Here is an 11781-nt window from a genome sequence, read left to right as displayed (position 1 = left end):
AGTGTGGGTGAGCAGTTAGACAGCTAATTCTACTGAAGCAGCATGCACATGAAGCCAGAGAGTCTCACCCCAAATGTGGGGCTTCCAGCTACTGCCGAGATGCCTGGAGGGACCAGCACTGCCAGTGGAGCTCATCCAGACCTGCGATAGTTGATCAAGGTGGAGAGAGAGAGAGAGAGAGAATAACGTGAATCCACATACTGAAAATTTTTAAGCACCTGCAACAGCAATTGGGCTTCTGGGCTAACTGGAGGAGAAATGGATTCTCTTAATCAAGTACCACCCTTTAAAATTGCTGCCCTCCAGCTAATGGCTTCACCAGCTACCCCAGGACCCTTGGGGCTGGATTTGTGCATAACACGGGCTCCATCTAGCGATCGACGCTGGAAGCACTTGTGGTGTCTCGCCCTGTGGCTGTTTGGGGTTCTGTCCCAGTGATACAAGACTGGAATGTTCCGGCATGGGAAAGCCTGTGTGTGGTTAGACTGATTCGTCCTCTAACAGTGTGCTGAACTACAGGTAGAAAACGAATATTCATTAACAGAAGAACTGTAGAAATAGGCCAGGCATAGGAAACCGTTGTGAATTTTCTTGTTTCTCTTTTGCAATTTATTTTGCACAATGCTTTTTGTCTTCCACAGCCTCGGGCTCTGTTCAGGATTAGCAGCTTCAATTGTGGTTTTTCTATCCTTTTTAGCCCCTTTCTCTCACATACATGAAGAACAAAGGCTTCTTCAAAACTGCCAATATCAACTTGGAAACATCAGTGATCAAGAAACCCTGGATGAGGCAAGAGAGTGGCGGTGAGGCCCAAGTTCCCTCCAGAAGCCTTGCTTGCCCCTGCAGTCTTTCGCTGTTGCATCTTCTTTGTTTTCTTCCTCTGCAGTTCACTTTATACACACACACACACACACACTGCTCCTAACCAAGGACACGCTGGGAAATAAGAGTAGACAAGGGCCAAGAAAAAAAGATTACAGGGCTAATGTGGTCAATGCTTGGGTGGGAGGAAGAAATTGAGGGCATACCTTTTTATTGTTTGTGAAGAAAGGAATTCGGGCCGAGTGCTGAGGACAAAGGGCCACCGTAAGAGGAAATAGAGAGCAAAGAGCATTTCTCTGCAGAGAAAGCAGCAATTTGGAGTGTTGTGAGGTCTTGAGAAGAAGGGGACTGTTGGCAGGTCTCGGGGCTGGCAGCTATCCAGCAAAGCCTTGAGGCAACCTCATCCCGTAGATGATCACTCTAAAGCACAGAACAAGTTGGTTGTGAATCCTGCTGATGGTAGACCCCCTACTGCAACATCCACTATGAAATCAGAGGAGGGAATGAAACAGGAAAAGAAGAGCTGAGAGGAATCTCTTTCCCTCCCAGGCACATTGGATAGCAAAAGCTCACAGATACAAGGTATCCCTGTCATGCCTGCCTCTGACACAAACCACATCCCTTGAGAAGAGAACTCAAAATTCAAACATTCTATTTCTTTTGCACATACACGCAGAAACAAGGTTGTTGCCAACACTTCCAAATGGAAAATGGTAGTCTGAATACAAAGGGAAAGCAGACTGTTTCCCTCTACGAAATCATCTCTATGAAATCAGAAATAAAACTGCAATAGAAGCATGAAAAGCTTGAGCAAAAACTTTCCCTGGGCATAAAAATGAGTTGAACTGAGCAAAATCATAAATGCAAACCTTCCACACCACTTTTGCCATAGGGGACAATGCACCAGCATAGAATTTAATGCCAAATTAAATGTCCCATCCACCTCTTCCAGCAACATCGCTGTAAAAGGAGAAAACAAATCAAGGTTGCAGCTACTCTTGCTGAAGGATATTGGCTGATGGAACATAAATAAGTATATAGTAACCATTTAATCTGGGCATGGGAGGCCTTGGGCCCAGAAGGGTCAGAGAGAATAAAGGGGTAATTATCACAAGGAGCGTACCTTAGAGGTAAGGGAATCCATCAAATTTATTTTGTTCTGGCAACTGAAATGGCATTTTCCCTTTCTAGGCAGAGCTTTAGAACTTCCCAGACATTGCCCAATATAACTGGAACACTATTGATTATCATCAGAACACCTGGAGAGGAGGACGGGAGTAGGGAGGGGCATTTCTATAGCAGGGACTTAGTATCGAATAACATATGCTGTCTCCTGCTTGCTTCCTCAAGTTTCACCACAATAGTGAGGAGAAATGTGAATAGGAAAAATCATCCTGGGTTTGAATTCAGATCTGAATTCAAGCCTGGCTCCCGCCTTTCCCAGCCCCACAGGTCGAGGCAAGTCACTTGTGACACCCCGATCTCAGCATTTTTATACATGCAGGGTCAGACTAGGACAAGATGTTTTCGAAAATTCCTCTCCGCTCTGTTTTTTGATGTAGAAACACTTGCAGAAGGTAAAGGAAGGAATGACTCTAAATGGAAGGGCACTGAAGACCAACGCTCGCAATGTCAGGAGAAATCAGTATTCACTTTCACTTATTTGCAGTTCCATGTGAAGAACTATCATCTTTATCTTTAGTTAAAAAAAACGCCATTTACCTCTAGTGAAAATGCAAACGGTTGCCTCATTTTGTAACTGTGTTCCTAGAAATCTCATACTAAAATGCATTTTATGAACCAAGTAGAATTTTCCCTGTAGGAAGATTGCTAATTCGGAATTGTGTTCCATATCAAGAATGTGGCATCAAATAAATTATAGACATCACTAACAATTTAAGGGGAGAAATATAACTATAAACTTCTATAATCATTTAAAATAGTAAAAGTGTGTTCCAACTCACATAAAATGGGCATAAGTATATTGTACATGTTGATTATACCAAGAGACCCCAATGTGCTATCAAGTGTACATAGAATGCATAAAATTCTAACATTAGTGTACCATAAATTCAGCCTAAAACCAGTCTACTAGCTATAATAAATTTAATTAAACATTAAATGAACAGTAATTTGGTTTTCCTTCTTAGACTTCAGAAGGGCTTCTTGAGGCTAATTTGACCACCTTGGATCTCCGATAAACAACAACAAAAATCAGCTGAAGTGAATGTGTTTCTTCTCCTTTCCATAATTTCTGGTAACAATCTGGGGGACTTGGGCTATTTCAAAAACTGGAACCATCTGAAAGTAAGAGAGTAGATGCCAACACACCTTTAGTAATAGAATGTGTTTTGGAAGATCATGATGATAACATTTTCCCCGAAATAAACATTTTTTAAGCAAAAGCTTATCTCTGCGTCACCCTTTCTTGTCTTCTCCCTTGGTTTAAAAGTTGGACTTTGTATTGGACCAAATAAAGGCCAACCAATAAGAGAACAGTAAGTGCTAATTAAATCACTCCCTGTGACACACTGTTGACAGCTATTAGAGACCTTCACACCTTATCAGAAAGCTGGAAAACAATGACAAGTCATTAGAATAGGCTTTAAAAATAATTTTAAAACATTTCTCTCAGGCAAAAGACAGTTATAGGAATGCATATTGACAGTCCACAACTTTGACGAAAAAAAAATAATTTCTTTCTTTTATACTTTACAGCTTAAAACTATTGGGTAATTTGATGATCATAGCTATCCTGTTAAACAAATATGTCAAGCACCATAATTTCTTATTTTGTGATTGAAGAAATGAAATCTTAGCTAGCTTAAGGGATTTCTTTAGGGGTATGAAGCTAGAGAAAGGTATTAAGAACTGAGGCATTATTTTAGAAGCATGGAGAGGTGGTGTCCACAGTATTTTATAAATATGAGTCCATTAATCATAAAATAATCACAATAATGAAAAGTAACTGAAGGGTATCACTTCATATAGGTGTTCTCTTCATAATATTCAGTTAATTTAAAACCACTCCTTGGCCCATGGCTGTCCACTCTCTGCAGGGACCCTTCAAGGCAGGGATAATTATCACACAAGGCAGAACACTACATTTTTTGAAAAACTGCTTTAGTGGTTAAAAAATCTTTCTTCATTTAACCTAATTTTGCTTTCTAGAATCTCAAAGGATGTGCCCAATCCTTCTTTCACACAACATTTCAAATATTCGAAGATCGCTTTCATGTTTCCCCACTCGTAAGGCATGGCTTCCAGACTTTCTGTCCTCCTTTTGGCCATTCTTTGATTTATCTACGCAACTTTTAAAACCAGGTGCCCAGAAATGACCATCAAACTTCAAGAGCTCTTTGACCAGTATATAGTGAACTGGGATTTCTATTAATATAGCTTTCTGTGTTCTGGACTGAAATTTCTATTAATATAGCTTAAGATAGCAGCAATTTTTGGCAGACACATCATGAAGTTGGCTCTTGCATCCAACTAAAATCTCTATTTTTTCCACATAATCAGCTATTGAGTCAGTTCTCTCATATCATAATTATAATAGGTTGTGACATCCGCAAATATGAGAGGCATATCTTTATGTATTCAGTGTTTCTCAACAAGAGTGCTAATGAAATTTTAGACAGGAAAATTCTTTGTTGTGTGGGACTGTCCCTCATATTGCAGGATGGAATTAAACATTAATGAACAACATCTGATTGACATTGCGACAATGGAAAATCATGCTACACACCTCTAAGATGCCCTTAGAAAAGAGATTCCACTGCAGTTCAGAATCTTTATCAAATTATCCATTGAAAAGGTTGCAATTAAAGAACAAAGCTCTCTATCATGCCTGTATAGACTTCCTTTAACTTTGACATCTACTTATGTAAAACACCCTATGGATATAATGTTCATTCAGCTGCTCATCTGCCTCAACGTACAGTAGTAGAGCCATATTCCTCCTTTTTATTCACAAAGACAAGATGGAAACATTGGAAATTTTCACATTCAAAAAAATAGTAGAGAAAGTTAGCATAGGCTAAACATGACAATAGTTGATTATAGTTGTGGGAGCTAGTGTTCAAAGTTGGCTTCCCAATGAGCCGTGCCACCTGCTACTCATGACCTCGTAGTCTCCTGTCATTGGATACTGGCTGGCTGTGTGACTTGCTGGAACTTATAAAATGCAGTATAAGTGATGTTCCAAAGCTAAGCCAGAAGGAGCCTTGAAGTTTCTTACTTGCTCTCTTGAAACACTATCTCTGAGAGCTCTTAACAGCCATCCAAGAAATCAGACTACCCTGAGCTGCCGTTCTGTTGAGCCCCCAATGGGTGCCCCCAGCCGAGCCTAACCTTTTAGTCATGGTTAACAAAGTGCCAGGCATGAATGAGGACATCTTTTACTTTCCGGACTAGTCAAATACTACTGAGTGACTTTACTTAACGCCACATGGAGCAAAAGAATAGCTAGGAGAAGCCTTCCCATAATCCTCACCCACAAAATTTTAATACATAATAAAATTTGACAGAAGAGCTTGTGTTCTTTCCTCCCTAAAATTCATATTCTGCAGTAAACTCGGCATTCATTTATTCACTCATTCATCACACATTTATTAAACTCCTATTGTGTTCCAGCACTTCGATATTGGGAATAAAATGGATGATAAATAATCCACTATCTCTCAACTCAGGGGCATCACCCTAGAGTGTAGGAGACTCACAAACCAATAATTACAATAAAATGTAGAGTAGCACAATGTGCACTCTAGTAGCACACTAGAGCGTAGCACAATGGAGATGAGTTGGAGCACTACGAAAGCATAGAGAAAGACCTAAAGTTGGAGTCAAGGGATGTCAGGGAAGGTCTTTTGGCAGTTAAGGGTCATAGAAGGCAAAACAGAGTTATCCAGGCAAAAAAAAATTGAATAGAAAGGATTTTTCAGGAAGAGAAAACAGCAAGTGGTGACAAAGAATTTTGAAAACACAATGCATTGGAAGTTTAGCATAGCTAAAATCCAGAGCACAAGGAAGAAATTAATAGTTATGATGGAGGTTGATATGGAAGTGCAATAGAAAAGGAAGCTAAAACAGTCTCCAAAATGGCCCTACCCACAGTGATCCTGGTATTCAGACAGTGGTGTGGTCCCCTCCTGCATTCTATCAAGGCTGGTCTGTATGACCAACAGCACACAGCAGAAGTGATGGCAGGTCATGTCCAAGATTAGTAAGAAACTGAAAACCCCTGCCAATAATCCTGTGAGTAAGCTACGAAGCAGATCTCCCAGTCAGTCAAGCACTCAGAGATGGTGGCCCCAGCTGACAGCTTGACTACAAGCTTACTCCCAGATTCTTAATGCTCAGAGACCATGTATGGGCTTTAAACCGCTAAGTTTTAGGGTTATATGTTAGGCAACAATACATAAATAATAGACCATGCTGTGAAGTTTGAACATTACCTTGAAACTGAAAGAAAGTCATTAAAGGATTTTAAATGGGTGAACAACAGTGTGGACACTGGAAAGGTCATGAGGTCAGCCGTATGAAGGTAAAGTGAAGGAGAGAAAGGGATGTTGTAATAATCCAGTCCCGAACAGATGAAAAACTGCACTAAAACAAGTGGAAGAAAATAAGCCGAAGAGGGAAATTTGAACTATGTTAATGAACCCAGGTTTCTGGTTTACACAGTTGGGTAAGCAGAGCACTTTGCTGAGACAGAGGACACAAGAAGGAGACAGAATCTGGAATTTGTAGGAAAGATGATGTACTTAGATTTGAACATGTTAGCATAAAGAGGGCTATGAGACTTCCAAGAGGAGATGTAAAGATGCAGAAGACATAGGGGTCTGGGGCTGATATAGTTTGGCTGTGTCCCCACCCAAATCTCATCTTGAATTGTAGCTCCCACAATTCCCACTTGTTGTGAGAGGGACCTGATGGGAGGTAATTGAATCGTGGGGGCAGGTCTTTCCCATGCTGTTCTCATGATAGGGAATAAGTATCGCGAGATCTGATGGTTTTCAAAAGGGGAGATTCCCTGCACAAGCTCTCTTCTCTTGTCTGCCACCATGTGAGACACACCTTTCACCTTCCACCATGATTGTGAGGCCTTAGCAGCCATGTGGAACTGTGAGTCCATTAAACCTCTTTTTCCTTATAAATTACCCAGTCTCCAGTATGTCTTTATCATCAGTGTGAAAATGGACTAATACGGGAGTCCAGAGCTTGTCAGGGCCCTAAGCATCATCAGTATGGCATTGGTCATTGAAGTCATGGATTAGGATGATCGCCCCTGAAGAGAACATACAGAGTAGGAGCAGCAGGAAACCACCAGAACCAAAGCCCATTTGTGAGTTGGCCCCATTTTTTTCCAGTCCTGAACTAGACATGGGGGAGTTAGCCCCTTCTCTGTAGCCATGGATTATAATAATTGTACTATCAGATGAGAAAATCACTCTTTACCCCAATTATGTGAATAGGAAAGAAAATCTTCACATATTCTTTTTTTTTCTTTTTTTTCTTTTTTTTCTTTTTTTTTCTTTGAGACAGAGTCTTGCTCTGTTGCCAGGCTGGAGTGTTTTTGTTTTTGTTTTTGAGATGGAGTCTCACTCTGTCACCAGAGTGCAGAGTGCACTCCATTGCTGGAGTGCAATGGCGCGATCTCAGCTCACTGCAACGTCTGCCTCCCGGGTTCAAGCAATTCTCCTGCCTCAGCCTCCCAAGTAGCTGGGACTACAGGCACACGCCACCATGCCCAGCTAATTTTTGTATTTTTAGTAGAGATGGAGTTTCGCCATGTTGGCCAGGATGGTCTCGATCTCTTGACCTCGTGATCCGCCCATCTCGGCCTCCCAAAGTGCTGGGATTATAGGTATGAGCCACCGTGCCTGGCCAATCTTTACATATTCTATAATCATTTTCATTTTGCTTATTATTTTCTTTAAGTCAAAGACTATTTCTGCAAACTTGGACTCTCTTTGCAGAAATCCAAGGCTGCTATTAAACATGTAGATGAATTTCTCCACCAAGTCTCTAAGGAAATAGAGAACAATGCTGCTATAGGAGAGTCTGAACATAGACAATTTCGTGAGGGAAGGATGCTCTAAAAGTAACAAAACAGATGGAAGAGAAAGATGTAGAGATATCTGTATTAGTCAAGGCTCCCCAGAGAAACAGAACCAATAGAATGTGCTATACAAATAAAGAAAGACTTATTTTAAGAAACTGGCTCACAAAATTATGAAGGCAGCAAAGTTCAAAATCTGTAGGGTGGGCCATCAGGCTGGAGACCTAGAGAGGAGCTGATGTTACAGGTCAAGTCCAAAGGCTGTCTGCTGTCTGGGTCTCCCCTGCTCAGGGGAGGTCAGCCTTTTGATCCTTCTAGGCATTAAATGACTGGATAAGACCCATTCGCATCATAAAGGGCAATCTGCTTTCATTAATGTTCACCAATTTAAATGTCAATCACATCCAGAAACACTCTCACAGAAACGTCTAGAATAATAGTTAACCACATATCTAGGCACCATTAGCCAGCCAAGTTGACACATACAATTAACCATCATGATACCTGTATTCCTCCATCCTCTGAAGGGTCTATAGACTAATGCTTACTGTCGTTTATCATTTAATTCTTCTTTGCAATCAGCACAGCACCCTATACAGCGCCCTGCACATAGTAGGTACTCAGCTAAATGGTTCAGGATGACATTCACAGTCTCTGACCTGTTCAAATACAGGTAATTGGACAAACGTGGCAACAAAGTGGCAGAGGAGGCTTTTTTCCCACTGCATTTGCAGGAAGGTCATTAGGAAGCCCACACTAACAACTATGTGCTTTCCTGACCATGTTCTTTGCTCTGTGGTTTTCACAGCAACAAACAATGGGTTGGGTTGGTGACTGTCATGGATGTTTCTTCCCCATCCCTAATGAACCATCCATGAAGGAATGCTGACCAAGTTTCCTGACTGCTGTCAACAGTGAAACTAAAATATCCAAGAAAGAGATGAATTTGTAGGCATCTAGAAAGAGATCTGTCATTTTTTGTTGTGTTTGTTTTGCTTTCCCTTCAGAAGAGAGTGAGGGGAAATTTAATGAGCTTTTCTCACTTAAGAACAATGTGAAATTCAGAACGGGACAGGCGGTGGGAGGCCACTAAGGCCGTGGTGAGCTGTTGAAGGGAGCAAAAGAGCTCAAGTCAGGGCAGAGCTGGAGCAGAGTAAGGCATACAGCAGGGTCTTTGGGGCCAGGAAGCTGCCCTCCCGACCTTGGCCCACTTTAGCCTTCCAGGGAGATGCACCTGGAGAGGTAGTCCCTAAAATAATGCTCGTTGATGTTTTTCTTTTCATTAAACTTCTTCCCAGGGAAGGGTTTCTTAATCTGGGCTCCACAGTCCCTTAAAGAATCCAAGGAGGAAATTTAGGAGATTTGTGAACTTACTCTGATGGCAAAATATAAGGAGATATATATATATATATATATATGTGAATGCTCGATTTGAATGTATGTAACAAACTTCAACAATAGTATCAGTATCTGCTATGATTTGTGTGTGTCTCCCAAAATTTATGTGTTGGAAACCTAATCACCAATGCAACAATATTGGGAGGTAGAGCCCACTAAGAGCAATTAGGTCACGAGGAAATAAACTGAAACAGTGTCTATTGCAGATACCTGAAAATGGCTTTATATTCATTTCTACTTCATCCTGCTGCAACTTAATAGTCCTTGCCAGAATCCTGCAGGTTCCAAGGTTTAAAAGAACAGAATTCTCCTGTATACTCCAAACTAGATTTGCCAGTAATAAGGCAAATGCTGTATTTCTATCTTCATGAGGATCCTTGGATCCACACTTAACTGGTTAGAAGCCAGAAAACAGAAAGAATGAGTATGAGTAAATTGTCTCCCCAGACTCCAAAGGCAGGTGGGGCTTATCACTCATGTGGATATAAATTATAGAACCAAATTATTGTACTGAGCCCTCATCTGCATAACTGAAAGCAGTCTAGTCCCTTCCTCAAGCAGGAGTACTGACACCTTGCACAAATCCATCTTCATTGTCGTTCAGCAGCTTTTTCTCCAAGTCATTGCTTCAGGTTTCTCTGTCCATTACCTCAGATTTCTCATAGATGCTATCAACACTGCTTTGACGCTCCTCTGTGTTCTTTCCCTCAAAGTGCAGATATAAATATCTCCATTTATGGCTCTAAGCACAGCTAATACAGAACTGTAATATTTTTAAGACTTGACTGAAGTTTAGGGGAAAAGAAGCTACAAGAATTAAAGGGGAAATTAAAATTACACTATGATAAGTAACTTTCCCAGAATACAGTGGCCAGTCTCTCCAAAGGGGCCCAAATAGTCATCCCTATTTTTCAACGTCTTGCGGGGTAACCCGGGCTCACTGACCACCAGGACAGGAGCCATTTCCAATTGTTTTCCTTCCCTCTTATTCAGGTAACTCATCCCAACTCTCTGGCCACAAGCAGAGGAATAAAAATCTTGCTAACTTCATGACATCCTCTCCAAATACATATATGAAGACAGCCTTATTTAATTATTAAACAGAATATCTAACACATAAGTCTGAAGTATCTGAATTTAGATTATTTCCCCCAAGTTTAAGAATTCTTAAAAATGATGGGTGCTATCTGCCTCAAAGCTGCATAAAAGCAATGCTCAAAAAGGTGACCCTTTCTAGGACAAAGGAATGGCACAGAACAAATCTGAGCTTTCTCCTTAGAATGTAGAAGCAGCATATGATTCCCCAAATAATAAATTTCAACAATTTTAAGATCCATTTTCTACCCCAAGAAATATGGAGTATTCAAATAGCATCGGGTGGTGGGGGAATGATGCCTTATTCTTACAGAATATCTAATTAATTCTAGTATTCTCAGGGAATCTTAGAGAAGGCTCCACGGAGGAGGTGTCATTTGAGTTAAAATGAAGGATGAGTTTACGTTATGCATGGAGACTGCAGAGTTGCTAGCAAGCTTATCGTGTGGATGATAAAGAATGGTGAGAACAGGAATCGGAATGCTCTACTCAGCCCATCTCACCTCCATTAGTTTTATTGAACCTTGAAATGGCTTTTAAAGTTAACAATCACCCCAGAGGATACAAAGTTAGACACTTAAAAAAAAAGACATTAAAGTTTTGTAAGTTCCCCAGTTAATCCATCAAACACATTTCAGTCTTCGGTAGCAGTGTGTAAACCCTATCAAGGGCATCTGAGGTTCCCTAGGAAACATCTATAGCCAGATAAACAGATAACACTTAATAGAGATAAAGAGTCCAAGGAAAGCTATGGAACCACGTTTCAGGCAAGGTGTGTTCATTTAAAGTGCATGATTTTTTTTGTGAAATCCTCTTGGTATTGAGGGAAGGTGGCAGAGGACAAGGTAGGATGGGGGGTGACAACCCCGCGTGAGGAGTGTCAGGCTTGTCAGATTTGCCATCTGAATTCGTCTGTCCTCTCTTTACCCAGCTAATTGTCCCAAACTTTCCAATTCAGCAAAGAACCCCAGACATATATTGTATCCTTTCAGAGCTTTTTTCATTAAAAACACAAAACAAACAAAAAACCAAGGAGGTAGCTGCCTTTCTCCTGAAGGATGTAGGATGGCACACAGACGGCCTAACAAACCAATGGAAAAGAACAATGCCTTGGGAAGTCCTAGTTTGAGTTCTGTACATTTTAAGGGGGGAAAAGGTTTTGTTGTTGTTGTTGTTTTGTTTTGTTTTTATTTTTTGAGATGGCGTCTCGCTCTGTAGTCCCGGCTGGAGTGCAGTGGCGCGATCTCGGCTCACTGCAAGCTCTGCCTCCCAGGTTCATGCCATTCTCCTGCCTCAGCCTCTGGAGCAGCTGGGACTACAGGCTCCCGCCACAAGACCTGGCAAAATTTTTGTATTTTTAGTAGAGACGGGGTTTCACCCTGTCAGCCAGGATGGTCTCTATC

Source organism: Gorilla gorilla, chromosome 9 (genome assembly GCF_029281585.2).
Source record: "Gorilla gorilla gorilla isolate KB3781 chromosome 9, NHGRI_mGorGor1-v2.1_pri, whole genome shotgun sequence".
NCBI lineage: Eukaryota > Metazoa > Chordata > Mammalia > Primates > Hominidae > Gorilla > Gorilla gorilla.
This window is presented reverse-complemented; position numbering follows the sequence as displayed.